This window comes from Lithobates pipiens, unplaced genomic scaffold (genome assembly GCF_037356315.1).
Source record: "Lithobates pipiens isolate NorthernLeopardFrog02 unplaced genomic scaffold, aLitPip1_a1.2 Scaffold_70, whole genome shotgun sequence".
NCBI lineage: Eukaryota > Metazoa > Chordata > Amphibia > Anura > Ranidae > Lithobates > Lithobates pipiens.
In genome coordinates, this window is record NW_027507893.1 from 506721 (window position 1) to 530065 (window position 23345).

General features: G+C 51.4%; 1 protein-coding gene across 1 annotated transcript in view; it reads left to right on the forward strand.

The window, feature by feature from the left end:
• The window catches only part of LOC143959324 (voltage-dependent T-type calcium channel subunit alpha-1I-like), a gene marked incomplete at its 5' end in the record, with an annotated part of 1279315 nt that overhangs the window by 419933 nt on the left and 836037 nt on the right, over nt 1–23345 (forward strand). The gene's annotated exons all lie outside the window — the stretch shown is intronic.

Consider the following 23345-nt stretch of genomic DNA (forward strand, 5'->3'; position numbering starts at 1 on the left):
TCGGTAGGGCAGTGGACAGTGTCAGTAGAGTAAATGGTGTCAGTAGGGCAGAGGACAGTGTCAGTAGGGCAGAGGACAGTGTCAGTGGGGCAGAGGACAGTGTCAGTAGAGTAAATGGTGTCAGTAGGGCAGAGGACAGTGTCAGTAGGGCAGTGGACAGTGTCAGTAGAGTAAATGGTGTCAGTAGGGCAGAGGACAGTGTCAGTAGACTAAATGGTGTCTGTAGGGCAGAGGACAGTGTCAGTAGGGCAGAGGACAGTGTCAGTAAAGTAAATGGTGTCAGTAGGGCAGAGGACAGTGTCAGTAAGGCAGTGGACAGTGTCAGTAGAGTAAATGGTGTCAGTAGGGCAGAGGACAGTGTCAGTAGGGCAGAGGACAGTGTCAGTAGGGCAGAGGACAGTGTCAGTAGAGTAAATGGTGTAAGTAGGGCAGAGGACAGTGTCAGTAGGGCAGAGGACAGTGTCAGTAGAGTAAATAGTGTCAGTAGAGCAGAGGACAGTGTCAGTAGAGTAAATGGTGTCAGTAGGGCAGAGGACCGTGTCAGTAGGGCAGAGGACCGTGTCAGTAGAGTAAATGGTGTCAGTAGGGCAGAGGACAGTGTCAGTAGGGCAGTGGACAGTGTCAGTAGAGTAAATGGTGTCAGTAGGGCAGAGGACAGTGTCATTAGGGCAGAGGACAGTGTCAGTAGGGCAGTGGACAGTGTCAGTAGGGCAGTGGACAGTGTCAGTAGGGCAGAGGACAGTGTCAGTAGGGCAGAGGACAGTGTCAGTAGAGCAAATGGTGTCAGTAGGGCAGAGGACAGTGTCAGTAGGGCAGAGGACAGTGTCAGTAGGGCAGTGGACAGTGTCAGTAGAGTAAATGGTGTCAGTAGGGCAGTGGACAGTGTCAGTAGGGCAGTGGACAGTGTCAGTAGGGCAGAGGACAGTGTCAGTAGACTAAATGGTGTCAGTAGGGCAGAGGACAGTGTCAGTAGGGCAGAGGACAGTGTCAGTAAAGTAAATGGTGTCAGTAGGGCAGAGGACAGTGTCAGTAAGGCAGTTGACAGTGTCAGTAGAGTAAATGGTGTCAGTAGGGCAGAGGACAGTGTCAGTAGGGCAGAGGACAGTGTCAGTAGGGCAGAGGACAGTGTCAGTAGAGTAAATGGTGTCAGTAGGGCAGAGGACAGTGTCAGTAGGGCAGAGGGCAGTGTCAGTAGAGTAAATAGTGTCAGTAGAGCAGAGGACAGTGTCAGTAGAGTAAATGGTGTCAGTAGGGCAGAGGACCGTGTCAGTAGGGCAGAGGACCGTGTCAGTAGAGTAAATGGTGTCAGTAGGGCAGAGGACAGTGTCAGTAGGGCAGAGGACAGTGTCAGTAGGGCAGTGGACAGTGTCAGTAGAGTAAATGGTGTCAGTAGGGCAGAGGACAGTGTCAGTAGGGCAGAGGACAGTGTCGGTAGGGCAGTGGACAGTGTCAGTAGAGTAAATGGTGTCAGTAGGGCAGAGGACAGTGTCAGTAGGGCAGAGGACAGTGTCAGTGGGGCAGAGGACAGTGTCAGTAGAGTAAATGGTGTCAGTAGGGCAGAGGACAGTGTCAGTAGGGCAGTGGACAGTGTCAGTAGAGTAAATGGTGTCAGTAGGGCAGAGGACAGTGTCAGTAGGGCAGAGGACAGTGTCAGTAGAGTAAATGGTGTCAGTAGGGCAGAGGACAGTGTCAGTAGATTAATGGTGTCAGTAGGGCAGAGGACAGTGTCAGTAGGGCAGAGGACAGTGTCAGTAAAGTAAATGGTGTCAGTAGGGCAGAGGACAGTGTCAGTAAGGCAGTGGACAGTGTCAGTAGAGTAAATGGTGTCAGTAGGGCAGAGGACAGTGTCAGTAGGGCAGAGGACAGTGTCAGTAGGGCAGAGGACAGTGTCAGTAGAGTAAATGGTGTAAGTAGGGCAGAGGACAGTGTCAGTAGGGCAGAGGACAGTGTCAGTAGAGTAAATAGTGTCAGTAGAGCAGAGGACAGTGTCAGTAGAGTAAATGGTGTCAGTAGGGCAGAGGACCGTGTCAGTAGGGCAGAGGACCGTGTCAGTAGAGTAAATGGTGTCAGTAGGGCAGAGGACAGTGTCAGTAGGGCAGTGGACAGTGTCAGTAGAGTAAATGGTGTCAGTAGGGCAGAGGACAGTGTCATTAGGGCAGAGGACAGTGTCAGTAGGGCAGTGGACAGTGTCAGTAGGGCAGTGGACAGTGTCAGTAGGGCAGAGGACAGTGTCAGTAGGGCAGAGGACAGTGTCAGTAGAGCAAATGGTGTCAGTAGGGCAGAGGACAGTGTCAGTAGGGCAGAGGACAGTGTCAGTAGGGCAGTGGACAGTGTCAGTAGAGTAAATGGTGTCAGTAGGGCAGTGGACAGTGTCAGTAGGGCAGTGGACAGTGTCAGTAGGGCAGAGGACAGTGTCAGTAGACTAAATGGTGTCAGTAGGGCAGAGGACAGTGTCAGTAGGGCAGAGGACAGTGTCAGTAAAGTAAATGGTGTCAGTAGGGCAGAGGACAGTGTCAGCAGGGCAGAGGACGGTGTCTGTAATGTAAATGGTGTCAGCAGGGCACTGGACAGTGTCAGTAGAGTAAATGGTGTCAGTAGAGCAGAGGACAGTGTCAGTAGAATAAATGGTGTCAGTAGGGCAGAGGACCGTGGCAGTAGGGCAGAGGACCGTGTCAGTAGAGTAAATGGTGTCAGTAGGGCAGAGGACAGTGTCAGTAGGGCAGTGGACAGTGTCAGTAGAGTAAATGGTGTCAGTAGGGCAGAGGACAGTGTCATTAGGGCAGAGGACAGTTTCAGTAGGGCAGTGGACAGTGTCAGTAGGGCAGTGGACAGTGTCAGTAGGGCAGTGGACAGTGTCAGTAGGGCAGAGGACAGTGTCAGTAGGGCAGAGGACAGTGTCAGTAGAGCAAATGGTGTCAGTAGGGCAGAGTACAGTGTCAGTAGGGCAGAGGACAGTGTCAGTAGGGCAGTGGACAGTGTCAGTAGAGTAAATGGTGTCAGTAGAGCAGTGGACAGTGTCAGTAGGGCAGTGGACAGTGTCAGTAGGGCAGAGGACAGTGTCAGTAGAGTAAATGGTGTCAGTAGGGCAGAGGACAGTGTCCGTAGGACAGTGGACAGTGTCAGTAGAGTAAATGGTGTCAGTAGGGCAGAGGACAGTGTCAGTAGGGCAGTGGACAGTGTCAGTAGAGTAAATGGTGTCAGTAGGGCAGAGGACAGTGTCAGTAGGGCAGAGGACAGTGTGAGTAGAGTAAATGGTGTCAGTAAGGCAGAGGACAGTGTCAATAGGGCAGAGGACAGTGTCAGTAGGGCAGAGGACAGTGTCAGTAGAGTAAATGGTGTCAGTAGGGCAGAGGACAGTGTCAGCAGGGCAGAGGACGGTGTCTGTAATGTAAATGGTGTCAGCAGGGCACTGGACAGTGTCAGTAGAGTAAATGGTGTCAGTAGGGCAGAGGACAGTGTCAGTAGAGTAAATGGTGTCAGTAGGGCAGAGGACAGTGTCAGTAGGGCAGTGGACAGTGTCAGTAGAGTAAATGGTGTCAGTAGGGCAGAGGACAGTGTCAGTAGGGCAGAGGACAGTGTCAGTAGGGCAGTGGACAGTGTCAGTAGAGTAAATGGTGTCAGTAGAGCAGAGGACAGTGTCAGTAGAGTAAATGGTGTCAGTAGGGCAGAGGAGGACAGTGTCAGTAGGGTAAATGGTGTCAGTAGGGCAGAGGACAGTGTCAGTAGGGCAGAGGACAGTGTCAGTAGGGAAGAGGACAGTGTCAGTAGAGTAAATGGTGTCAGTAGGGCAGAGGGCAGTGTCAGTAGGGCAGAGGACAGTGTCAGTAGAGTAAATAGTGTCAGTAGGGAAGAGGAGAGTTTCAGTAGGGCAGAGGACAGTGTCAGTAGAGTAAATGGTGTCAGTGGGGCAGAGGACAGTGTCAGTAGAGTAAATGGTGTTAGTAGGGCAGAGGACAGTGTCAGTAGAGTCAATGGTGTCAGCAGGGCAGAGGACAGTGTCAGCAGGGCAGAGGACAGTGTCAGTAGAGTAAATGGTGTCAGTAGGGCAGAGGACAGTGTCAGTAGGGCAGAGGACAGTGTCAGTAGGGCAGTGGACAGTGTCAGTAGAGTAAATGGTGTCAGTAGGGCAGAGGACAGTGTCAGTAGAGTAAATGGTGTCAGGGCAGAGGACAGGGTCAGTAGGGCAGAGGACAGTGTCAGTAGAGTAAATGGTGTCAGTAGGGCAGAGGACAGTGTCAGTAGGGCAGTGGACAGTGTCAGTAGAGTGAATGGTGTCAGTAGGGCAGAGGACAATGTCAGTAGGGCAGAGGACAGTGTCAGTAGAGTAAATGGTGTCAGTAGGGCAGAGGACAGTGTCAGTAGAGTATATGGTGTCAGTAGGGCAGAGGACAGTCTCCGTAGGGCAGTGGACAGTGTCAGTAGAGTAAATGGTGTCAGTAGGGCAGAGGACAGTGTCAGTAGGGCAGAGGACCGTGTCAGTAGGGCAGAGGACAGTGTCAATAGGGCAGAGGACAGTGTCAGTAGGGCAGAGGACAGTGTCAGTAGAGTAAATGGTGTCAGTAGGGCAGAGGACAGTGTCAGCAGGGCAGAGGACGGTGTCTGTAGAGTAAATGGTGTCAGCAGGGCAATGGACAGTGTCAGTAGAGTAAATGGTGTCAGTAGGGCAGATGACAGTGTCAGTAGAGTAAATGGTGTCAGTAGGGCAGAGGACAGTGTCAGTAGAGTAAATGGTGTCAGTAGGGCAGAGGACAGTGTCAGTAGGGCAGTGTACAGTGTCAGTAGATTGAATGGTGTCAGTAGGGCAGAGGACAGTGTCAGTAGGGCAGAGGACAGTGTCAGTAGGGCAGTGGACAGTGTCAGTAGAGTAAATGGTGTCAGTAGAGCAGAGGACAGTGTCAGTAGAGTAAATGGTGTCAGTAGGGCAGAGAACAGTGTCAGTAGGGCAGAGGACAGTGTCTGTAGGGCAGTGGACAGTGTCAGTAGAGTTAATGGTATCAGTAGGGCAGAGGACAGTGTCAGTAGGGCAGAGGACAGTGTAAGTAGAGTAAATGGTGTCAGTAGGGCAGAGGACAGTGTCAGTAGGGCAGAGGACAGTGTCAGTAGGGCAGAGGACAGTGTCAGTAGAGTAAATGGTGTCAGTAAGGCAGAGTACAGTGTCAGTAGAGTAAATGGTGTCAGTAGGGCAGTGGACAGTGTCAGTAGAGTAAATGGTGTCAGTAGGGCAGAGGACAGTGTCAGTAGGGCAGAGGACAGTGTCTGTAGGGCAGTGGACAGTGTCAGTAGAGTTAATGGTGTCAGTAGGGCAGAGGACAGTGTCAGTAGGGCAGAGGACAGTGTAAGTAGAGTAAATGGTGTCAGTAGGGCAGAGGACAGTGTCAGTAGGGCAGAGGACAGTGTCAGTAGAGAAAATGGTGTCAGTAGGGCAGAGGACAGTGTCAGTATGGCAGAGGACAGTGTCAGTAGGGCAGAGGACAGTGTCAGTAGAGTAAATGGTGTCAGTAGGGCAGAGGACAATGTCAGTAGAGCAGAGGACAGTGTCAGTAGAGTAAATGGTGTCAGTAGGGCAGAGGACAGTGTCAGTAGGGCAGAGGACAGTGTCAGTAGAGTAAATGGTGTCAGAAGGGCAGAGGACAGTGTCAATAGGGCAGAGGACAGTGTCAGTAGGGCAGAGGACAGTGTCAGTAGAGTAAATGGTGTCAGTAGGGCAGAGAACAGTGTCAGCAGGGCAGAGGACGGTGTCTGTAGTGTAAATGGTGTCAGCAGGGCACTGGACAGTGTCAGTAGAGTAAATGGTGTCAGTAGGGCAGAGGACAGTGTCAGTAGAGTAAATGGTGTCAGTAGGGCAGAGGACAGTGTCAGTAGGGCAGAGGACAGTGTCAGTAGGGCAGTGGACAGTGTCAGTAGAGTAAATGGTGTCAGTAGAGCAGAGGACAGTGTCAGTAGAGTAAATGGTGTCAGTAGGGCAGAGGACAGTGTCAGTAGGGCAGAGGACAGTGTCAGTAGGGTAAATGGTGTCAGTAGGGCAGAGGACAGTGTCAGTAGGGCAGAGGACAGTGTCAGTAGGAAAGAGGACAGTGTCAGTAGAGTAAATGATGTCAGTAGGACAGAGGGCAGTGTCAGTAGGGCAGAGGGCAGTGTCAGTAGGGCAGAGGACAGTGTCAGTAGAGTAAATAGTGTCAGTAGGGAAGAGGAGAGTGTCAGTAGGGCAGAGGACAGTGTCAGTAGGGCAGTGGACAGTGTCAGTAGAGTAAATGGTGTCAGGGCAGAGGACAGGGTCAGTAGGGCAGAGGACAGTGTCAGTAGAGTAAATGGTGTCAGTAGGGCAGAGGACAGTGTCAGTAGGGCAGTGGACAGTGTCAGTAGAGTGAATGGTGTCAGTAGGGCAGAGGACAGTGTCAGTAGGGTAAATGGTGTCAGTAGGGCAGAGGACAGTGTCAGTAGAGTATATGGTGTCAGTAGGGCAGAGGACAGTGTCCGTAGGGCAGTGGACAGTGTCAGTAGAGTAAATGGTGTCAGTAGGGCAGAGGACAGTGTCAGTAGAGTAAATGGTGTCAGTAGGGCAGAGGACAGTGTCAATAGGGCAGAGGACAGTGTCAGTAGGGCAGAGGACAGTGTCAGTAGAGTAAATGGTGTCCGCAGGGCAGAGGACGGTGTCTGTAGAGTAAATGGTGTCAGCAGGGCAATGGACAGTGTCAGTAGAGTAAATGGTGTCAGTAGGGCAGATGACAGTGTCAGTAGAGTAAATGGTGTCAGTAAGGCAGCGGACAATGTCAGTAGAGTAAATGGTGTCAGTAGGGCAGAGGACAGTGTCAGTAGGGCAGTGGACAGTGTCAGTAGAGTGAATGGTGTCAGTAGGGCAGAGGACAGTGTCAGTAGGGCAGAGGAGAGTGTCAGTAGGGCAGTGGACAGTGTCAGTAGAGTAAATGGTGTCAGTAGAGCAGAGGACAGTGTCAGTAGAGTAAATGGTGTCAGTAGGGCAGAGGACAGTGTCAGTAGGGCAGAGGACAGTGTCAGTAGGGTAAATGGTGTCAGTAGGGCAGAGGACAGTGTCAGTAGGGCAGAGGACAGTGTCAGTAGGGAAGAGGACAGTGTCAGTAGAGTAAATGGTGTCAGTAGGGCAGAGGGCAGTGTCAGTAGGGCAGAGGACAGTGTCAGTAGTGTAAATAGTGTCAGTATGGAAGAGGAGAGTGTCAGTAGGGCAGAGGACAGTGTCAGTAGAGTAAATGGTGTCAGTAGGGCAGAGGACAGTTTCAGTAGAGTAAATGGTGTCAGTAGGGCAGAGGACAGTGTCAGTAGAGTAAATGGTGTTAGTAGGGCAGATGACAGTGTCAGTAGAGTAAATGGTGTCAGCAGGGCAGAGGACAGTGTCAGCAGAGTGAATGGTGTCAGTAGGGCAGAGGACAGTGTCAGTAGGGCAGAGGACAGTGTCAGTAGGGTAAATGGTGTCAGCAGGGCAGAGGACAGTGTCAGTAGGGCAGAGGACAGTGTCAGTAGGGCAGTGGACAGTGTCAGTAGAGTAAATGGTGTCAGTAGAGCAGAGGACAGTGTCAGTAGAGTAAATGGTGTCAGTAGGGCAGAGGACAGTGTCAGCAGGGCAGAGGACAGTGTCAGTAGGGTAAATGGTGTCAGTAGGGCAGAGGACAGTGTCAGTAGGGAAGAGGACAGTGTCAGTAGAGTAAATGGTGTCAGTAGGGCAGAGGGCAGTGTCAGTAGGGCAGAGGACAGTGTCAGTAGAGTAAATAGTGTCAGTAGGGAAGAGGAGAGTGTCAGTAGGGCAGAGGACAGTGTCAGTAGAGTAAATGGTGTCAGTAGGGCAGAGGACAGTGTCAGTAGAGTAAATGGTGTCAGTAGGGCAGAGGACAGTGTCAGTAGAGTAAATGGTGTCAGTAGGGCAGAGGACAGTGTCAGTAGAGTAAATGGTGTCAGCAGGGCAGAGGACAGTGTCAGCAGAGTGAATGGTGTCAGTAGGGCAGAGGACAGTGTCAGTAGGGCAGAGGACAGTGTCAGTAGGGCAGTGGACAGTGTCAGTAGAGTAAATGGTGTCAGTAGAGCAGAAGACAGTGTCAGTAGAGTAAATGGTGTCAGTAGGGCGGAGGACAGTGTCAGTAGGGCAGAGGACAGTGTCAGTAGGGTAAATGGTGTTAGTAGGGCAGAGGACAGTGTCAGTAGAGTAAATGGTGTCAGCAGGGCAGAGGACAGTGTCAGCAGAGTGAATGGTGTCAGTAGGGCAGAGGACAGTGTCAGTAGGGCAGTGGACAGTGTCAGTAGAGTAAATGGTTTCAGTAGAGCAGAAGACAGTGTCAGTAGAGTAAATGGTGTCAGTAGGGCGGTGGACAGTGTCAGTAGGGCAAAGGACAGTGTCAGTAGGGAAGAGGACAGTGTCAGTAGAGTAAATGGTGTCAGTAGGGAAGAGGAGAGTGTCAGTAGGGCAGAGGACAGTGTCAGTAGAGTAAATGGTGTCAGTAGGGCAGAGGACAGTGTCAGTAGAGTAAATAGTGTCAGTAGGGCAGAGGACAGTGTCAGTAGAGTAAATGGTGTCAGTAGGGCAGAGGACAGTGTCAGTAGGGCAGAGGACAGTGTCAGTAGAGAAAATGGTGTCAGTAGGGTAGAGGACAGTGTCAGTATGGCAGAGGACAGTGTCAGTAGGGCAGTGGACAGTGTCAGTAGAGTAAATGGTGCCAGTAGGGCAGAGGACAGTGTCAGTAGAGCAGAGGACAGTGTCAGTAGAGTAAATGGTGTCAGTAGGGCAGAGGACAGTGTCAGTAGGGCAGAGGACAGTGTCAGTAGGGTAAATGGTGTCAGTAGGGCAGAGGACAGTGTCAGTACGGCAATGGACAGTGTCAGTAGAGTAAATGGTGTCAGTAGGGCAGAGGACAGTGTCAGTAGGGCAGTGGACAGTGTCAGTAGAGTGAATGGTGTCAGCAGGGCAGAGGACAGTGTCAGTAGGGCAGAGGACAGTGTCAGTAGGGCAGTGGACAGTGTCAGTAGAGTAAATGGTGTCAGTAGAGCAGAGGACAGTGTCAGTAGAGTAAATGGTGTCAGTAGGGCAGAGGACAGTGTCAGCAGGGCAGAGGACAGTGTCAGTAGGGTAAATGGTGTCAGTAGGGCAGATGACAGTGTCAGTAGAGTAAATGGTGTCAGCAGGGCAGAGGACAGTGTCAGCAGAGTGAATGGTGTCAGTAGGGCAGAGGACAGTGTCAGTAGGGCAGAGGACAGTGTCAGTAGGGCAGTGGACAGTGTCAGTAGAGTAAATGGTGTCAGTAGAGCAGAGGACAGTGTCAGTAGAGTAAATGGTGTCAGTAGGGCGGAGGACAGTGTCAGTAGGGCAGAGGACAGTGTCAGTAGGGTAAATGGTGTCAGTAGGGCAGAGGACAGTGTCAGTAGGGCAGAGGATAGTGTCAGTAGGGAAGAGGACAGTGTCAGTAGAGTAAATGGTGTCAGTAGGGCAGAGGGCAGTCTCAGTAGGGCAGAGGACAGTGTCAGTAGAGTAAATAGTGTCAGTAGGGAAGAGGAGAGTGTCAGTAGGGCAGAGGACAGTGTCAGTAGGGCAGTGGACAGTGTCAGTAGAGTAAATGGTGTCAGTAGGGCAGAGGACAGTGTCAGTAGAGTAAATGGTGTCAGGGCAGAGGACAGGGTCAGAAGGGCAGAGGACAGTGTCAGTAGAGTAAATGGTGTCAGTAGGGCAGAGGACAGTGTCAGTAGGGCAGTGGACAGTGTCAGTAGAGTGAATGGTGTCAGTAGGGCAGAGGACAGTGTCATTAGAGTATATGGTGTCAGTAGGGCAGAGGACAGTGTCCGTAGGGCAGTGGACAGTGTCAGTAGAGTAAATGGTGTCAGTAGGGCAGAGGACAGTGTCAGTAGGGCAGAGGACCGTGTCAGTAGGGCAGAGGACAGTGTCAATAGGGCAGAGGACAGTGTCAGTAGGGCAGAGGACAGTGTCAGTAGAGTAAATGGTGTCAGCAGGGCAGAGGACGGTGTCTGTAGAGTAAATGGTGTCAGCAGGGCAATGGACAGTGTCAGTAGAGTAAATAGTGTCAGTAGGGCAGATGACAGTGTCAGTAGAGTAAATGGTGTCAGTAGGGCAGAGGACAGTGTCAGTAGAGTAAATGGTGTCAGTAGGGCAGAGGACAGTGTCAGTAGGGCAGTGGACAGTGTCAGTAGAGTGAATGGTGTCAGCAGGGCAGAGGACAGTGTCAGTAGGGCAGAGGACAGTGTCAGTAGGGCAGTGGACAGTGTCAGTAGAGTAAATGGTGTCAGTAGAGCAGAGGACAGTGTCAGTAGAGTAAATGGTGTCAGTAGGGCAGAGGACAGTGTCAGCAGGGCAGAGGACAGTGTCAGTAGGGTAAATGGTGTCAGTAGGGCAGAGGACAGTGTCAGTAGGGAAGAGGACAGTGTCAGTAGAGTAAATGGTGTCAGTAGGGCAGAGGGCAGTGTCAGTAGGGCAGAGGACAGTGTCAGTAGAGTAAATAGTGTCAGTAGGGAAGAGGAGAGTGTCAGTAGGGCAGAGGACAGTGTCAGTAGAGTAAATGGTGTCAGTAGGGCAGAGGACAGTGTCAGTAGAGTAAATGGTGTCAGTAGGGCAGAGGACAGTGTCAGTAGAGCAAATGGTGTTAGTAGGGCAGAGGACAGTGTCAGTAGAGTAAATGGTGTCAGCAGGGCAGAGGACAGTGTCAGCAGAGTGAATGGTGTCAGTAGGGCAGAGGACAGTGTCAGTAGGGCAGAGGACAGTGTCAGTAGGGCAGTGGACAGTGTCAGTAGAGTAAATGGTGTCAGTAGAGCAGAAGACAGTGTCAGTAGAGTAAATGGTGTCAGTAGGGCGGAGGACAGTGTCAGTAGGGCAGAGGACAGTGTCAGTAGGGTAAATGGTGTTAGTAGGGCAGAGGACAGTGTCAGTAGAGTAAATGGTGTCAGCAGGGCAGAGGACAGTGTCAGCAGAGTGAATGGTGTCAGTAGGGCAGAGGACAGTGTCAGTAGGGCAGAGGACAGTGTCAGTAGGGCAGTGGACAGTGTCAGTAGAGTAAATGGTTTCAGTAGAGCAGAAGACAGTGTCAGTAGAGTAAATGGTGTCAGTAGGGCGGAGGACAGTGTCAGTAGGGCAAAGGACAGTGTCAGTAGGGAAGAGGACAGTGTCAGTAGAGTAAATGGTGTCAGTAGGGAAGAGGAGAGTGTCAGTAGGGCAGAGGACAGTGTCAGTAGAGTAAATGGTGTCAGTAGGGCAGAGGACAGTGTCAGTAGAGTAAATAGTGTCAGTAGGGCAGAGGAAAGTGTCAGTAGAGTAAATGGTGTCAGTAGGGCAGAGGACAGTATCCGTAGGGCAGTGGACAGTGTCAGTAGAGTAAATGGTGTCAGTAGGGCAGAGGACAGTGTCAGTAGAGTAAATGGTGTCAGTAGGGCAGAGGACAGTGTCAGTAGGGCAGAGGACAGTGTCAGTAGAGAAAATGGTGTCAGTAGGGTAGAGGACAGTGTCAGTATGGCAGAGGACAGTGTCAGTAGGGCAGTGGACAGTGTCAGTAGAGTAAATGGTGCCAGTAGGGCAGAGGACAGTGTCAGTAGAGCAGAGGACAGTGTCAGTAGAGTAAATGGTGTCAGTAGGGCAGAGGACAGTGTCAGTAGGGCAGAGGACAGTGTCAGTAGGGTAAATGGTGTCAGTAGGGCAGAGGACAGTGTCAGTACGGCAATGGACAGTGTCAGTAGAGTAAATGGTGTCAGTAGGGCAGAGGACAGTGTCAGTAGGGCAGTGGACAGTGTCAGTAGAGTAAATGGTGTCAGTAGGGCAGAGGACAGTGTCAGTAGGGCAGAGGACAGTGTCAGTAGAGTAAAAGGTGTCAGTAGGGCAGAGGACAGTGTCAATAGGGCAGAGGACAGTGTCAGTAGGGCAGAGGACAGTGTCAGTAGAGTAAATGGTGTCAGTAGGGCAGAGGACAGTGTCAGTAGGGCAGAGGACAGTGTCAGTAGGGTAAATGGTGTCAGTAGGGCAGAGGACAGTGTCAGTACGGCAATGGACAGTGTCAGTAGAGTAAATGGTGTCAGTAGGGCAGAGGACAGTGTCAGTAGGGCAGTGGACAGTGTCAGTAGAGTAAATGGTGTCAGTAGGGCAGAGGACAGTGTCAGTAGGGCAGAGGACAGTGTCAGTAGAGTAAATGGTGTCAGTAGGGCAGAGGACAGTGTCAATAGGGCAGAGGACAGTGTCAGTAGGGCAGAGGACAGTGTCAGTAGAGTAAATGGTGTCAGTAGGGCAGAGGACAGTGTCAGCAGGGCAGAGGACGGTGTCTGTAGTGTAAATGGTGTCAGCAGGGCACTGGACAGTGTCAGTAGAGTAAATGGTGTCAGTAGGGCAGAGGACAGTGTCAGTAGAGTAAATGGTGTCAGTAGGGCAGAGGACAGTGTCAGTAGGGCAGTGGACAGTGTCAGTAGAGTGAATGGTGTCAGTAGGGCAGAGGACAGTGTCAGTAGGGCAGAGGACAGTGTCAGTAGGGCAGTGGACAGTGTCAGTAGAGTAAATGATGTCAGTAGAGCAGAGGACAGTGTCAGTAGAGTAAATGGTGTCAGTAGGGCAGAGGACAGTGTCAGTAGGGCAGAGGACAGTGTCAGTAGGGTAAATGGTGTCAGTAGGGCAGAGGACAGTGTCACTAGGGCAGAGGACAGTGTCAGTAGGGAAAAGGACAGTGTCAGTAGAGTAAATGGTGTCAGTAGGGCAGAGGGCAGTGTCAGTAGGGCAGAGGACAGTGTCAGTAGAGTAAATAGTGTCAGCAGGGAAGAGGAGAGTGTCAGTAGGGCAGAGGACAGTGTGAGTAGGGCAGTGGACAGTGTCAGTAGAGTAAATGGTGTCAGTAGGGCAGAGGACAGTGTCAGTAGAGTAAATGGTGTCAGGGCAGAGGACAGGGTCAGTAGGGCAGAGGACAGTGTCAGTAGAGTAAATGGTGTCAGTAGGGCAGAGGACAGTGTCAGTAGGGCAGTGGACAGTGTCAGTAGAGTGAATGGTGTCAGTAGGGCAGAGGACAGTGTCAGTAGGGCAGAGGACAGTGTCAGTAGAGTAAATGGTGTCAGTAGGGCAGAGGACAGTGTCAGTAGAGTATATGGTGTCAGTAGGGCAGAGGACAGTGTCAGTAGAGTAAATGGTGTCAGTAGGGCAGAGGACAGTGTCAGTAGGGCAGAGGACCGTGTCAGTAGGGCAGAAGACAGTGTCAATAGGGCAGAGGACAGTGTCAGTAGGGCAGATGACAGTGTCAGTAGAGTAAATGGTGTCAGTAGGGCAAAGGGCAGTGTCAGCAGGGCAGAGGACGGTGTCTGTAGAGTAAATGGTGTCAGCAGGGCAATGGACAGTGTCCGTAGAGTAAATGGTGTCAGTAGGGCAGAGGACAGTGTCAGTAGAGTAATTGGTGTCAAAAGGGCAGAGGACAGTGTCCGTAGAGTAAATGGTGTCAGTAGGGCAGAGGACAGTGTCAGTAGGGCAGTGGACAGTGTCAGTAGAGTGAATGGTGTCAGTAGGGCAGAGGACAGTGTCAGTAGGGCAGTGGACAGTGTCAGTAGAGTAAATGGTGTCAGTAGAGCAGAGGACAGTGTCAGTAGAGTAAATGGTGTCAGTAGGGCAGAGGACAGTGTCAGTAGGGCAGAGGACAGTGTCAGTAGGGTAAATGGTGTCAGTAGGGCAGAGGACAGTGTCAGTAGGGCAGAGGACAGTGTCAGTAGAGTAAATGGTGTCAGCAGGGCAGAGGGCAGTGTCAGTAGGGCAGAGGACAGTGTCAGTAGAGTAATAGTGTCAGTAGGGAGGAGGAGAGTGTCAGTAGGGCAGAGGACAGTGTCAGTAGAGTAAATGGTGTCAGTAGGGCAGAGGACAGTGTCAGTAGAGTAAATGGTGTCAGTAGGGCAGAGGACAGTGTCAGTAGAGTAAATGGTGTCAGTAGGGCAGAGGACAGTGTCAGTAGAGTAAATGGTGTCAGTAGGGCAGAGGACAGTGTCAGTAGGGCAGAGGATAGTGTCAGTAGGGCAGTGGACAGTGTCAGTAGAGTAAATGGTGTCAGTAGGGCAGAGGACAGTGTCAGTAGAGTAAATGGTGTCAGTAGGGCAGAGGACAGTGTCAGTAGGGCAGTGGACAGTGTCAGTAGAGTGAATGGTGTCAGTAGGGCAGAGGACAGTGTCAGTAGGGCAGAGGACAGTGTCAGTAGGGCAGTGGACAGTGTCAGTAGAGTAAATGGTGTCAGTAGAGCATAGGACAGTGTCAGTAGAGTAAATGGTGTCAGTAGGGCAGAGGACAGTGTCAGTAGGGTAAATGGTGTCAGTAGGGCAGATGACAGTGTCAGTAGGGCAGAGGACAGTGTCAGTAGGGAAGAGGACAGTGTCAGTAGAGTAAATGGTGTCAGTAGGGCAGAGGGCAGTGTCAGTAGGGCAGAGGACAGTGTCAGTAGAGTAAATAGTGTCAGTAGGGAAGAGGAGAGTGTCAGTAGGGCAGAGGACAGTGTCAGTAGGGCAGTGGACAGTGTCAGTAGAGTAAATGGTGTCAGTAGAGCAGAGGACAGTGTCAGTAGAGTAAATGGTGTTAGTAGGGCAGAGGACAGTGTCAGTAGGGTAAATGGTGTCAGTAGGGCAGAGGACAGTGTCAGTAGGGCAGAGGACAGTGTCAGTAGGGAAGAGGACAGTGTCAGTAGAGTAAATGGTGTCAGTAGGGCAGAGGGCAGTGTCAGTAGGGCAGAGGACAGTGTCAGTAGAGTAAATAGTGTCAGTAGGGAAGAGGAGAGTGTCAGTAGGGCAGAGGACAGTGTCAGTAGGACAGAGGACAGTGTCAGTAGAGTAAATGGTGTCAGGGCAGAGGACAGGGTCAGTAGGGCAGAGGACAGTGTCAGTAGAGTAAATGGTGTCAGTAGGGCAGAGGACAGTGTCAGTAGGGCAGTGGACAGTGTCAGTAGAGTGAATGGTGTCAGTAGGGCAGAGGACAGTGTCAGTAGGGCAGAGGACAGTGTCAGTAGAGTAAATGGTGTCAGTAGGGCAGAGGACAGTGTCCGTAGGGCAGTGGACAGTGTCAGTAGAGTAAATGGTGTCAGTAGGGCAGAGGACAGTGTCAGTAGAGTAAATGGTGTCAGTAGGGCAGAGGACAGTGTCAGTAGGGCAGAGGACCGTGTCAGTAGGGCAGAGGACAGTGTCAATAGGGCAGAGGACAGTGTCAGTAGAGTAAATGGTGTCAGCAGGGCAGAGGACGGTGTCTGTAGAGTAAATGGTGTCAGCAGGGCAATGGACAGTGTCAGTAGAGTAAATGGTGTCAGTAGGGCAGATGACAGTGTCAGTAGAGTAAATGGTGTCAGTAGGGCAGAGGACAGTGTCAGTAAGGCAGTGTACAGTGTCAGTAGAGTGAATGGTGTCAGTAGGGCAGAGGACAGTGTCAGTAGGGCAGAGGACAGTGTCAGTAGGGCAGTGGACAGTGTCAGTAGAGTAAATGGTGTCAGTAGAGCAGAGGACAGTGTCAGTAGAGTAAATGGTGTCAGTAGGGCAGAGGGCAGTGTCAGTAGGGCAGAGGACAGTGTCAGTAGAGTAAATAGTGTCAGTAGGGAAGAGGAGAGTGTCAGTAGGGCAGAGGACAGTGTCAGTAGAGTAAATGGTGTCAGTAGGGCAGAGGACAGTGTCAGTAGAGCAAATGGTGTTAGTAGGGCAGAGGACAGTGTCAGTAGGGCAGAGGACAGTGTCAGTAGGGTAAATGGTGTCAGTAGGGCAGAGGACAGTGTCAGTAGGGCAGAGGACAGTGTCAGTAGGGAAGAGGACAGTGTCAGTAGAGTAAATGGTGTCAGTAGGGAAGAGGAGAGTGTCAGTAGGGCAGAGGACAGTGTCAGTAGAGTAAATGGTGTCAGTAGGGCAGAGGACAGTGTCAGTAGAGTAAATAGTGTCAGTAGGGCAGAGGACAGTGTCAGTAGAGTAAATGGTGTCAGTAGGGCAGAGGACAGTGTCCGTAGGGCAGTGGACAGTGTCAGTAGAGTAAATGGTGTCAGTAGGGCAGAGGACAGTGTCAGTAGAGTAAATGGTGTCAGTAGGGCAGAGGACAGTGTCAGTAGGGCAGAGGACCGTGTCAGTAGGGCAGATGACAGTGTCAATAGGGGAGAGGACAGTGTCAGTAGGGCAGAGGACAGTGTCAGTAGAGTAAATGGTGTCAGTAGGGCAGAGGGCAGTGTCAGCAGGGCAGAGGACGGTGTCTGTAGAGTAAATGGTGTCAGCAGGGCAATGGACAGTGTCAATACAGTAAATGGTGTCAGTAGGGCAGAGGACAGTGTCAGTAGAGTAAATGGTGTCAGTAGCGCAGAGGACAGTGTCAGTAGAGTAAATGGTGTCAGTAGGGCAGAGGACAGTGTCAGTAGGGCAGAGGACAGTGTCAGTAGAGTAAATGGTGTCAGTAGGGCAGAGGGCAGTGTCAGCAGGGCAGAGGACGGTGTCTGTAGAGTAAATGGTGTCAGCAGGGCAATGGACAGTGTCAATACAGTAAATGGTGTCAGTAGGGCAGAGGACAGTGTCAGTAGAGTAAATGGTGTCAGTAGGGCAGAGGACAGTGTCAGTAGAGTAAATGGTGTCAGTAGGGCAGAGGACAGTGTCAGTAGGGCAGTGGACAGTGTCAGTAGAGTGAATGGTGTCAGTAGGGCAGAGGACAGTGTCAGTAGGGCAGAGGACAGTGTCAGTAGGGCAGTGGACAGTGTCAGTAGAGTAAATGGTGTCAGTAGAGCAGAAGACAGTGTCAGTAGAGTAAATGGTGTCAGTAGGGCGGAGGACAGTGTCAGTAGGGCAGAGGACAGTGTCAGTAGGGTAAATGGTGTCAGTAGGGCAGAGGACAGTGTCAGTAGGGCAGAGGACAGTGTCAGTAGGGAAGAGGACAGTGTCAGTAGAGTAAATGGTGTCAGTAGGGAAGAGGAGAGTGTCAGTAGGGCAGAGGACAGTGTCAGTAGAGTAAATGGTGTCAGTAGGGCAGAGGACAGTGTCAGTAGAGTAAATAGTGTCAGTAGGGCAGAGGACAGTGTCAGTAGAGTAAATGGTGTCAGTAGGGCAGAGGACAGTGTCAGTAGGGCAGTGGACAGTGTCAGTAGAGTAAATGGTGTCAGTAGAGCAGAAGACAGTGTCAGTAGAGTAAATGGTGTCAGTAGGGCGGAGGACAGTGTCAGTAGGGCAGAGGACAGTGTCAGTAGGGTAAATGGTGTCAGTAGGGCAGAGGACAGTGTCAGTAGGGCAGAGGACAGTGTCAGTAGAGTAAATAGTGTCAGTAGGGAAGAGGAGAGTGTCAGTAGGGCAGAGGACAGTGTCAGTAGGGCAGTGGACAGTGTCAGTAGAGTAAATGGTGTCAGTAGAGCAGAGGACAGTGTCAGTAGAGTAAATGGCGTTAGTAGGGCAGAGGACAGTGTCAGTAGGGTAAATGGTGTCAGTAGGGCAGAGGACAGTGTCAGTAGGGCAGAGGACAGTGTCAGTAGGGAAGAGGACAGTGTCAGTAGAGTAAATGGTGTCAGTAGGGCAGAGGGCAGTGTCAGTAGGGCAGAGGACAGTGTCAGTAGAGTAAATAGTGTCAGTAGGGAAGAGGAGAGTGTCAGTAGGGCAGAGGACAGTGTCAGTAGGGCAGAGGACAGTGTCAGTAGAGTAAATGGTGTCAGGGCAGAGGACAGGGTCAGTAGGGCAGAGGACAGTGTCAGTAGAGTAAATGGTGTCAGTAGGGCAGAGGACAGTGTCAGTAGGGCAGTGGACAGTGTCAGTAGAGTGAATGGTGTCAGTAGGGCAGAGGACAGTGTCAGTAGGGCAGAGGACAGTGTCAGTAGAGTAAATGGTGTCAGTAGGGCAGAGGACAGTGTCAGTAGAGTATATGGTGTCAGTAGGGCAGAGGACAGTGTCCGTAGGGCAGTGGACAGTGTCAGTAGAGTAAATGGTGTCAGTAGGGCAGAGGACAGTGTCAGTAGAGTAAATGGTGTCAGTAGGGCAGAGGACAGTGTCAGTAGGGCAGAGGACCGTGTCAGTAGGGCAGAGGACAGTGTCAATAGGGCAGAGGACAGTGTCAGTAGAGTAAATGGTGTCAGCAGGGCAGAGGACGGTGTCTGTAGAGTAAATGGTGTCAGCAGGGCAATGGACAGTGTCAGTAGAGTAAATGGTGTCAGTAGGGCAGATGACAGTGTCAGTAGAGTAAATGGCGTTAGTAGGGCAGAGGACAGTGTCAGTAGGGTAAATGGTGTCAGTAGGGCAGAGGACAGTGTCAGTAGGGCAGAGGACAGTGTCAGTAGGGAAGAGGACAGTGTCAGTAGAGTAAATGGTGTCAGTAGGGCAGAGGGCAGTGTCAGTAGGGCAGAGGACAGTGTCAGTAGAGTAAATAGTGTCAGTAGGGAAGAGGAGAGTGTCAGTAGGGCAGAGGACAGTGTCAGTAGGGCAGAGGACAGTGTCAGTAGAGTAAATGGTGTCAGGGCAGAGGACAGGGTCAGTAGGGCAGAGGACAGTGTCAGTAGAGTAAATGGTGTCAGTAGGGCAGAGGACAGTGTCAGTAGGGCAGTGGACAGTGTCAGTAGAGTGAATGGTGTCAGTAGGGCAGAGGACAGTGTCAGTAGGGCAGAGGACAGTGTCAGTAGAGTAAATGGTGTCAGTAGGGCAGAGGACAGTGTCAGTAGAGTATATGGTGTCAGTAGGGCAGAGGACAGTGTCCGTAGGGCAGTGGACAGTGTCAGTAGAGTAAATGGTGTCAGTAGGGCAGAGGACAGTGTCAGTAGAGTAAATGGTGTCAGTAGGGCAGAGGACAGTGTCAGTAGGGCAGTGGACAGTGTCAGTAGGGCAGAGGACAGTGTCAATAGGGCAGAGGACAGTGTCAGTAGAGTAAATGGTGTCAGCAGGGCAGAGGACGGTGTCTGTAGAGTAAATGGTGTCAGCAGGGCAATGGACAGTGTCAGTAGGGTAAATGGTGTCAGTAGGGCAGAGGACAGTGTCAGTAGGGCAGAGGACAGTGTCAGTAGGGAAGAGGACAGTGTCAGTAGAGTAAATGGTGTCAGTAGGGAAGAGGAGAGTGTCAGTAGGGCAGAGGACAGTGTCAGTAGAGTAAATGGTGTCAGTAGGGCAGAGGACAGTGTCAGTAGAGTAAATAGTGTCAGTAGGGCAGAGGACAGTGTCAGTAGAGTAAATGGTGTCAGTAGGGCAGAGGACAGTGTCCGTAGGGCAGTGGACAGTGTCAGTAGAGTAAATGGTGTCAGTAGGGCAGAGGACAGTGTCAGTAGAGTAAATGGTGTCAGTAGGGCAGAGGACAGTGTCAGTAGGGCAGAGGACCGTGTCAGTAGGGCAGAGGACAGTGTCAATAGGGGAGAGGACAGTGTCAGTAGGGCAGAGGACAGTGTCAGTAGAGTAAATGGTGTCAGTAGGGCAGAGGGCAGTGTCAGCAGGGCAGAGGACGGTGTCTGTAGAGTAAATGGTGTCAGCAGGGCAATGGACAGTGTCAATACAGTAAATGGTGTCAGTAGGGCAGAGGACAGTGTCAGTAGAGTAAATGGTGTCAGTAGGGCAGAGGACAGTGTCAGTAGAGTAAATGGTGTCAGTAGGGCAGAGGACAGTGTCAGTAGGGCAGTGGACAGTGTCAGTAGGGCAGAGGACAGTGTCAATAGGGCAGAGGACAGTGTCAGTAGAGTAAATGGTGTCAGCAGGGCAGAGGACGGTGTCTGTAGAGTAAATGGTGTCAGCAGGGCAATGGACAGTGTCAGTAGGGTAAATGGTGTCAGTAGGGCAGAGGACAGTGTCAGTAGGGCAGAGGACAGTGTCAGTAGGGAAGAGGACAGTGTCAGTAGAGTAAATGGTGTCAGTAGGGAAGAGGAGAGTGTCAGTAGGGCAGAGGACAGTGTCAGTAGAGTAAATGGTGTCAGTAGGGCAGAGGACAGTGTCAGTAGAGTAAATAGTGTCAGTAGGGCAGAGGACAGTGTCAGTAGAGTAAATGGTGTCAGTAGGGCAGAGGACAGTGTCCGTAGGGCAGTGGACAGTGTCAGTAGAGTAAATGGTGTCAGTAGGGCAGAGGACAGTGTCAGTAGAGTAAATGGTGTCAGTAGGGCAGAGGACAGTGTCAGTAGGGCAGAGGACCGTGTCAGTAGGGCAGAGGACAGTGTCAATAGGGGAGAGGACAGTGTCAGTAGGGCAGAGGACAGTGTCAGTAGAGTAAATGGTGTCAGTAGGGCAGAGGGCAGTGTCAGCAGGGCAGAGGACGGTGTCTGTAGAGTAAATGGTGTCAGCAGGGCAATGGACAGTGTCAATACAGTAAATGGTGTCAGTAGGGCAGAGGACAGTGTCAGTAGAGTAAATGGTGTCAGTAGGGCAGAGGACAGTGTCAGTAGAGTAAATGGTGTCAGTAGGGCAGAGGACAGTGTCAGTAGGGCAGTGGACAGTGTCAGTAGGGCAGAGGACAGTGTCAATAGGGCAGAGGACAGTGTCAGTAGAGTAAATGGTGTCAGCAGGGCAGAGGACGGTGTCTGTAGAGTAAATGGTGTCAGCAGGGCAATGGACAGTGTCAGTAGGGTAAATGGTGTCAGTAGGGCAGAGGACAGTGTCAGTAGGGCAGAGGACAGTGTCAGTAGGGAAGAGGACAGTGTCAGTAGAGTAAATGGTGTCAGTAGGGAAGAGGAGAGTGTCAGTAGGGCAGAGGACAGTGTCAGTAGAGTAAATGGTGTCAGTAGGGCAGAGGACAGTGTCAGTAGAGTAAATAGTGTCAGTAGGGCAGAGGACAGTGTCAGTAGAGTAAATGGTGTCAGTAGGGCAGAGGACAGTGTCCGTAGGGCAGTGGACAGTGTCAGTAGAGTAAATGGTGTCAGTAGGGCAGAGGACAGTGTCAGTAGAGTAAATGGTGTCAGTAGGGCAGAGGACAGTGTCAGTAGGGCAGAGGACCGTGTCAGTAGGGCAGAGGACAGTGTCAATAGGGGAGAGGACAGTGTCAGTAGGGCAGAGGACAGTGTCAGTAGAGTAAATGGTGTCAGTAGGGCAGAGGGCAGTGTCAGCAGGGCAGAGGACGGTGTCTGTAGAGTAAATGGTGTCAGCAGGGCAATGGACAGTGTCAATACAGTAAATGGTGTCAGTAGGGCAGAGGACAGTGTCAGTAGAGTAAATGGTGTCAGTAGGGCAGAGGACAGTGTCAGTAGAGTAAATGGTGTCAGTAGGGCAGAGGACAGTGTCAGTAGGGCAGAGGACAGTGTCAGTAGAGTAAATGGTGTCAGTAGAGCAGAAGACAGTGTCAGTAGAGTAAATGGTGTCAGTAGGGCGGAGGACAGTGTCAGTAGGGCAGTGGACAGTGTCAGTAGGGTAAATGGTGTCAGTAGGGCAGAGGACAGTGTCAGTAGGGCAGAGGACAGTGTCAGTAGGGAAGAGGACAGTGTCAGTAGAGTAAATGGTGTCAGTAGGGAAGAGGAGAGTGTCAGTAGGGCAGAGGACAGTGTCAGTAGAGTAAATGGTGTCAGTAGGGCAGAGGACAGTGTCAGTAGAGTAAATAGTGTCAGTAGGGCAGAGGACAGTGTCAGTAGAGTAAATGGTGTCAGTAGGGCAGAGGACAGTGTCAGTAGGGCAGTGGACAGTGTCAGTAGAGTAAATGGTGTCAGTAGAGCAGAAGACAGTGTCAGTAGAGTAAATGGTGTCAGTAGGGTGGAGGACAGTGTCAGTAGGGCAGAGGACAGTGTCAGTAGGGTAAATGGTGTCAGTAGGGCAGAGGACAGTGTCAGTAGGGCAGAGGACAGTGTCAGTAGGGAAGAGGACAGTGTCAGTAGAGTAAATGGTGTCAGTAGGGAAGAGGAGAGTGTCAGTAGGGCAGAGGACAGTGTCAGTAGAGTAAATGGTGTCAGTAGGGCAGAGGACAGTGTCAGTAGAGTAAATAGTGTCAGTAGGGCAGAGGACAGTGTCAGTAGAGTAAATGGTGTCAGTAGGGCAGAGGACAGTGTCCGTAGGGCAGTGGTCAGTGTCAGTAGAGTAAATGGTGTCAGTAGGGCAGAGGACAGTGTCAGTAGAGTAAATGGTGTCAGCAGGGCAGAGGATGGTGTCTGTAGAGTAAATGGTGTCAGCAGGGCAATGGACAGTGTCAGTAGAGTAAATGGTGTCAGTAGGGCAGATGACAGTGTCAGTAGAGTAAATGGTGTCAGTAGGGCAGAGGACAGTGTCAGTAAGGCAGTGTACAGTGTCAGTAGAGTGAATGGTGTCAGTAGGGCAGAGGACAGTGTCAGTAGGGCAGAGGACAGTGTCAGTAGGGCAGTGGACAGTGTCAGTAGAGTAAATGGTGTCAGTAGAGCAGAGGACAGTGTCAGTAGAGTAAATGGTGTCAGTAGGGCAGAGGACAGTGTCAGTAGGGTAAATGGTGTCAGTAGGGCAGAGGACAGTGTCAGTAGGGAAGAGGACAGTGTCAGTAGGGAAGAGGACAGTGTCAGTAGAGTAAATGGTGTCAGTAGGGCAGAGGGCAGTGTCAGTAGGGCAGAGGACAGTGTCAGTAGAGTAAATAGTGTCAGTAGGGAAGAGGAGAGTGTCAGTAGGGCAGAGGACAGTGTCAGTAGAGTAAATGGTGTCAGTAGGGCAGAGGACAGTGTCAGTAGAGCAAATGGTGTTAGTAGGGCAGAGGACAGTGTCAGTAGGGCAGAGGACAGTGTCAGTAGGGTAAATGGTGTCAGTAGGGCAGAGGACAGTGTCAGTAGGGCAGAGGACAGTGTCAGTAGGGAAGAGGACAGTGTCAGTAGAGTAAATGGTGTCAGTAGGGAAGAGGAGAGTGTCAGTAGGGCAGAGGACAGTGTCAGTAGAGTAAATGGTGTCAGTAGGGCAGAGGACAGTGTCAGTAGAGTAAATAGTGTCAGTAGGGCAGAGGACAGTGTCAGTAGAGTAAATGGTGTCAGTAGGGCAGAGGACAGTGTCCGTAGGGCAGTGGACAGTGTCAGTAGAGTAAATGGTGTCAGTAGGGCAGAGGACAGTGTCAGTAGAGTAAATGGTGTCAGTAGGGCAGAGGACAGTGTCAGTAGGGCAGAGGACCGTGTCAGTAGGGCAGATGACAGTGTCAATAGGGGAGAGGACAGTGTCAGTAGGGCAGAGGACAGTGTCAGTAGAGTAAATGGTGTCAGTAGGGCAGAGGGCAGTGTCAGCAGGGCAGAGGACGGTGTCTGTAGAGTAAATGGTGTCAGCAGGGCAATGGACAGTGTCAATACAGTAAATGGTGTCAGTAGGGCAGAGGACAGTGTCAGTAGAGTAAATGGTGTCAGTAGGGCAGAGGACAGTGTCAGTAGAGTAAATGGTGTCAGTAGGGCAGAGGACAGTGTCAGTAGGGCAGTGGACAGTGTCAGTAGAGTGAATGGTGTCAGTAGGGCAGAGGACAGTGTCAGTAGGGCAGTGGACAGTGTCAGTAGAGTAAATGGTGTCAGTAG